We start from the raw sequence: 7157 nt of genomic DNA, 5'->3' as shown, positions 1-7157 counted from the left end.
TGGAAGTACGTACCTAAATTGCTCATTGAGGCGTATTAAATTAAAAGTATTGTAATATGCCATCGTCTTTTCAGCAAAATAGAAGCTTCAAGCACAAGTCTAGTAGTCTAACACCAACAGTAATTAATAAATGTTGACGTTTCCGCCTTTAAGCTGTTGCCGAAAAAAAAAGTAGTTTACTTGGGAATTAATGAAATAAAATAAAAATAACCAGGTTTACATTATAAGTTTTTCCACATTTTCAATTTACTCCCACTCTGTGCATTAAATCAAAAATGCAAATTTGACAAAGTTTTCCTTGTGATCTGGTCGAAACTCCCGGTAACTAGCTAGACGAATTTTACGGTGTTATTGTCTAGTTCTGGAAGCCAGGTTTTGTTTTATACCAATCGCTGTTAAGCATATTCCTGAAGAGGATTCTTCGGTTATACGTTTCTTGATCGTGTATACGTTTTTCTTACTTTAACTGACATACAAGGTGTGTGTTGCACTGTTGGCTATAATTGTTTGTGGAAGCGCGTCAGTGTTATAATTCTAAACTAAGAAGCTTATACACTCACCTATACATCACTCTCCTTTGAAATGTGTCAATTCTTCAGTAATAGGAATGCAAACAAGTTAAAAAAATACCCGATTAAAGCGTTACATTCTCGTATGAAAGCAGAAATAAGAGCGTTTTACGCTCATCCCATTACGCTGCTTTTCATATTCAAATATATATGATACGGCATTTAAATACTTCACAAATAGCTTTGAGATATCATTTAGTGGCCGAAAGGTACTATTCGTCCTTTTATGATTCAAATTGAATACCAACCTAATTAAACACATAACTGTCAGTGATTTTGCTCATGCAAATTTAGAATTCTGTGGATCTGTTTCAAATGTAAATGACAGCTCAACGGATAATTAAACAGCATCTAATATAATTGCATCTGTAAAACATAACTATGTCAAGCCTTTTTGTAATCATTTTATCAGGATAAGTTAAACATTTAACTTCAGTAGTGAAATCAAAATTATAAGTATAAAGTGCCATGTCATTTTATCGGATCTAAAGATCTGCATATCGTTAGCATGAATAGATTACAAGCATCATTAAAGAGAAATTTAAAAATGCAAAGACTACTGTATCATATGATTCCAATTGACATTTGATAAGTATGAAATTAGTTGCTTTTGCAATGGATGCAAAAACGTGAAATTGAGAAGACAAAGCTTTATAATCTTTGATTTGAAATTTAGCGGAACGACTTCCCTAACAAGCCCTCCCTTGAGTAATTCAAACTTTTTTCCATTGTCGTTTATATAATAGTTAAATAACAGATCAAAGAGCATACCGGTTAAAATCAATTTAACATTTCTATTAAAGGCTTTAAGTAGTTTCGGCATTTTTAAATAGTTCCAAAGTAAACGTTCCATTATCAAATCCACTTTTTTGAACCGTGAATTCAGTTATTACAATAAGTGTCAGTACTCATCAAATTAAGTCGTGATGATTACCTAGATTGTTATGAACTCCTTCGGAAGTGTGCTTAATATTACATTGATAATGTATAATAATAAATACAAAAGAACAACATATGTTGAAATATGTTAAAATTGTATTTTTTAATGGAATCCGTCTCTGTATCAACTTAAAATGTAATGTCTGAAGTTATTCTCTCGTGTTGCCTTTGTTGAAATAGTTCAAAGGACCAAATTTAATAATGATTTTACACCCTCTAGAATCTCAGTATACGAGTTTGTTTAAAAGGGAATCATGTATATAAGCTTTAAGAAGAAGTAGTTGGATCCTACACAAATCTATCGAATAATACGTTTCTAGTCGAAGGGAGACACGGACCAGTCGAACTATTTTTAAACACGTCCGGAATTAAATTTGGCACACTCTTTTAGAGCAGACCTCTCGAGTTTACTCCCTCGCTCCCTTCCCCTATCGTATTATTCTTCCCTCGACTTATCAGCCTTTTTCTATAGACTGGGTATAATTCACACATAGTTATTTGATCTTGTATTTGTTTCTCTAACATTTAGCCACACGCAATGTATGTGTTGCACTTTTGGAATACTATTGTATGTGAAAAGTGCGGGACTCGCGTCAATGAAATAAGCTCAGACGCCTTTACACCTGCCTGTACATCACTTGCCTTTGAAATGAGTCAATTCTTCAGTAAAAGGAATGCAAACAAGTTTAAAAATAAAATACCTGTTTAAAGCGTTACATGCTCGTATGGAGGCAGAAATAATAGCGTGTCACGTTCAGTCTTTTACGATGTTTTTTTATATTCAAACTTAAATAATAAAGCATTTAAATAAGTCACAAAATGCATTTAGTTATCACTTGGTGGCCGTAAGGTTCTTTTCGTCATTTTACTATTCAAATTGAATACCAACTTATTTAAACACAAGTGTCGCAGATTTTGCTCAGGCAAATTAAGGATTCAGTGGATCATTTTTCAAATTTAAATGACAGCTCAATGGAAAAATTAAACAGCATCTAATAGTATCGCATCAATAAAACATAATCATGTCAAACCTATTTATTAACGCTTAAGTATGATAAGTTAAACATGTAATTTCAATTACAATAATCAAATCAAAATGATTAGTAAAAAGTGTCACGTCATTTTATCGGATGTAAAGATCTGCATATCGTTAGCATGAATAGATTACAAGCATCATTAAAAAGAAATTTGAAGATGCAAAGACTGTATCATATGATTCCAATTGACATTTGATAAATACGAAATTAATTGCTTTTGCAAAAGATGCAAAAGCGTGAAATTGAGAGGACAAGCTTTAATAATCTTTGATTTGGCAATTTTGAAATTTAGCGTAACGACTACTCTTTACAAGCAGTCATTTGCGTAACTTAAACTTATTTCCACTTTGACTTATTTGAGACGTCAATTCAGTTATTACAATAGGTGTCAGTACCCATTAAATTAAGTCGTGATGATCACCTAGATTGTTTTGAACTCCTTCGGGAGTGTGCTTATTACATTGATCAAGTATGATACTGAATATAAAAAACATCCTATGATAAAAAACAATTAAAATATATTTTCAAATGGGATCCATCTCTGTACGAACTTAATATTTCATGTCTGAAGTTATTCTCTCGTGTTACATTTGTTGAAAGAGTTCAAAGGACTCTCTAAAAGCTCAGTATACACGTGTGTATAAAAAGGGTATCATGTATATTACCTTAAAGAAGAAGGTGGGTCCTACACAGATCTATCGACTAATAAACTATTGATCGAACGGAGCCACGGACCAGTCGAGCCATTTTAAACCCGTCTTTTAGAGCAGACCTCTCTCCCTAGTAATGACCTGCCACCCTACCTATACCGTATTATTCTTCCCTCGACCTGTCACCCTCTTTCTGAAGACTATTAGAGTAGTTACACGTACCTGCCAAGTGCATACCCTCTATAAACATGGTATCGAATTCGTTAACACCAAATTTCAACCCGAATGAATGACAGTAAAGAGACATCGCATCAAGGTTCAGCTTGCTTCGCGATTCTGTCAAATACAAATCTTAATCATTTGTTAAGTGTCTATATAATATTTTATATGTGATATATTTAATGTCGATACCACTTATTCTGTATTATATACAGAAAATAAATATTGTTTTAAACAAAACAAAGAAGCTTCCAAAAGTAATACAGGTTTGAAACAGTGCCCTCCTGAAGTTTAATATTGCATACACAAACGATTTGAATAATTATATAAAGAAGTGTTCCTTTTTTTGAAATACAATTGACTTAGCTTCTCGTTTGGATTTCCTATAATCAGAAATAATAACTGAAAACAAGGCGGTACCTAACAATTCTTGATAAACATACCAATTATATATATATATATATATATATATATATATATATATATATATATATATATATATATAGTATTTATGCACTGTGCTGTTTGTAGAGTTTTGTGCTGCTCTATATTACTTGTTTGTGATTTTGTGTTCTATGTCTTTGGCGTTTGCCTATTGCCACTAAACCGGGTTTATGTTTAAACATTTTGCTACTGAGCATGTTTCTGTAGCTTTTTGCATAAATATTGTGATAGCTCATGTAATCACTGCAAACATAAAGTTACAAGGGAAGTAATCAATGTTTTGTTATGTCTGCAAACTTCCAACATTTATACATCCTTCCACATTGACATTATATAAAAAGTGTTTAAAATCCTAAATTGTTCGTTTTTTAATAATATCATATTATTTTATTGAATGATCCATTTACTAGCTACAAAGAAACCACAAAATATTTGCATAATGGTATTTAAGGCATCTTTTTGCGTCATGGGCAAATTAAATTCGATTTATCCAAAACTCATCGAAAGATCTTAAAACATCCTTGCATCTCTTTAATAAAAATGAATCAAAGAACAGCATTGAGCTGAAACAAATAACTCCACAGTCCGTTCCGTACTTTGGTGCGTATAAATTCAAACATTGATAAAAAAAAACTCAACATTCCTTCAACTATCAAAGGAATTAACACATACAAAAACGATTTTTAGAGATATCATAAAGGAAGAGATAACTGAGGTGTCAAATACATGGGTAAAATCCAATGACGGGGATAGAAAAAGGAGATACGTCCTGAATATGACAATCAAACTTGAGATATATGTAATTTTGCCGGTACAGACATGGACGTGTTTGATGGTTGCTAAGAAGAGCTTGTTTAGCCGGAAGCGTGATTCTACACAAGTATAGAAATCAGAACTGACATTAGATGGACTGAAAATGGGACCCTATAAACAACGATCTTATCGTATGATCATTTTTCTGAGCTGGTTATTCAAAGAAGTAATATCATTTGTTGCTTAACATAATTGTTTCGTTGGTCATGTAAGAATCCGTTTTGTTTTTCATTTCAAATAACACTTTAAATTCTATAAGTGGACCCATGGAGATTCAGTCTTAGATCGTGTTAAGCAGCGTTGATAAGATGGACCCACAGAGATTCAGTCTTAGATCGTGTTAGGCAGCGTTGATAAGATGGACCCATAGAGATTAAGTCTTAGATCGTGTTAAGCAGCGTTGATAAGATGGAGCCATGGAGATTCAGTCTTAGATCGTGTTAAGCAGCGTTGATAAGATGGACCCACAGAGATTCAGTCTTAGATCGTGTTAAGCAGCGTTGATAAGATGGTGCCATAGAGATTCAGTCTTAGATGGTGTTAAGCAGCGTTGATAAGATGGACCCACAGAGATTCAGTCGTAGATCGTGTTAAGCAGCGTTGATAAGATGGTCCCATAGAGATTCAGTCTTAGATCGTGTTAAGCAGCGTTGATAAGATGGTCCCATAGAGATTCAGTCTTAGATCGTGTTAAGCAGCGTTGATAAGATGGTCCCACAGAGATTCAGTCTTAGATCGTGTTAAGCAGTGTTGATAAGATGGTCCCACAGAGATTCAGTCTTAGATCGTGTTAAGCAGCGTTGATAAGATGGTCCCATAGAGATTCAGTCTTAGATCGTGTTAAGCAGCGTTGATAAGATGGTCCCACAGAGATTCAGTCTTAGATCGTGTTAAGCAGCGTTGATAAGATGGTCCCACAGAGATTCAGTCTTAGATCGTGTTAAGCAGCGTTGATAAGATGGTCCCAGAGAGATTCAGTCGTAGATCGTGTTAAGCAGCGTTGATAAGATGGTCCCACAGAGATTCAGTCTTAGATCGTGTTAAGCAGCGTTGATAAGATGGTCCCATAGAGATTCAGTCTTAGATCGTGTTAAGCAGCGTTGATAAGATGGTCCCACAGAGATTCAGTCTTAGATCGTGTTAAGCAGCGTTTATAAGATGGTCCCACAGAGATTCAGTCTTAGATCGTGTTAAGCAGCGTTGATAAGATGGTCCCACAGAGATTCAGTCTTAGATTGTGTTAAGCAGCTGGTCCCATAGAGATTTAGTCTTAGATCGTGTTAAGCAGAGTTGATAAGATGGTCCCATAGAGATTCAGTCTTAGATCGTGTTAAGCAGCGTTGATAAGATGGACCCATTGAGATTCAGTCTTAGATCGTGTTAAGCAGCGTTGATAAGATGGACCCACAGAGATTCAGTCTTAGATCGTGTTAAGCAGCGTTGATAAGATGGTCCCATAGAGATTCAGTCTTAGATCGTGTTAAGCAGCGTTGATAAGATGGACCCACAGAGATTCAGTCTTAGATCGTGTTAAGCAGCGTTGATAAGATGGTCCCATAGAGATTCAGTCTTAGATCGTGTTAAGCAGCGTTGATAAGATGGACCCATTGAGATTCAGTCTTAGATCGTGTTAAGCAGCGTTGATAAGATGGACCCACAGAGATTCAGTCTTAGATCGTGTTAGGCAGCGTTGATAAGATGGACCCATAGAGATTCAGACTAAGATCGTGTTAAGCAGCGTTGATAAGATGGAGCCATGGAGATTCAGTCTTAGATCGTGTTTAGCAGCGTTTATAAGATAGACCCATAGAGATTCAGTCTTAGATCGTGTTAAGCAGCGTTGACAAGATGGACCCACAGAGATTCAGTCTTAGATCGTGTGAGGCAGCGTTGATAAGATGGACCCATAGAGATTAAGTCTTAGATCGTGTTAAGCAGCGTTGATAAGATGGAGCCATGGAGATTCAGTCTTAGATCGTGTTAAGCAGCGTTGATAAGATGGACCCACAGAGATTCAGTCTTAGATCGTGTTAAGCAGCGTTGATAAGATGGTCCCATAGAGATTCAGTCTTAGATGGTGTTAAGCAGCGTTGATAAGATGGACCCACAGAGATTCAGTCGTAGATCGTGTTAAGCAGCGTTGATAAGATGGTCCCATAGAGATTCAGTCTTAGATCGTGTTAAGCAGCGTTGATAAGATGGTCCCATAGAGATTCAGTCTTAGATCGTGTTAAGCAGCGTTGATAAGATGGTCCCACAGAGATTCAGTCTTAGATCGTGTTAAGCAGCTTTGATAAGATGGTCCCACAGAGATTCAGTCTTAGATCGTGTTAAGCAGCGTTGATAAGATGGTCCCATAGAGATTCAGTCTTAGATCGTGTTAAGCAGCGTTGATAAGATGGTCCCACAGAGATTCAGTCTTAGATCGTGTTAAGCAGCGTTGATAAGATGGTCCCACAGAGATTCAGTCTTAGATCGTGTTAAGC

Source organism: Mya arenaria, chromosome 14 (assembly GCF_026914265.1).
Source record: "Mya arenaria isolate MELC-2E11 chromosome 14, ASM2691426v1".
Classification (NCBI taxonomy): domain Eukaryota; kingdom Metazoa; phylum Mollusca; class Bivalvia; order Myida; family Myidae; genus Mya; species Mya arenaria.
Note: the sequence above shows the minus strand (reverse complement) of the source record.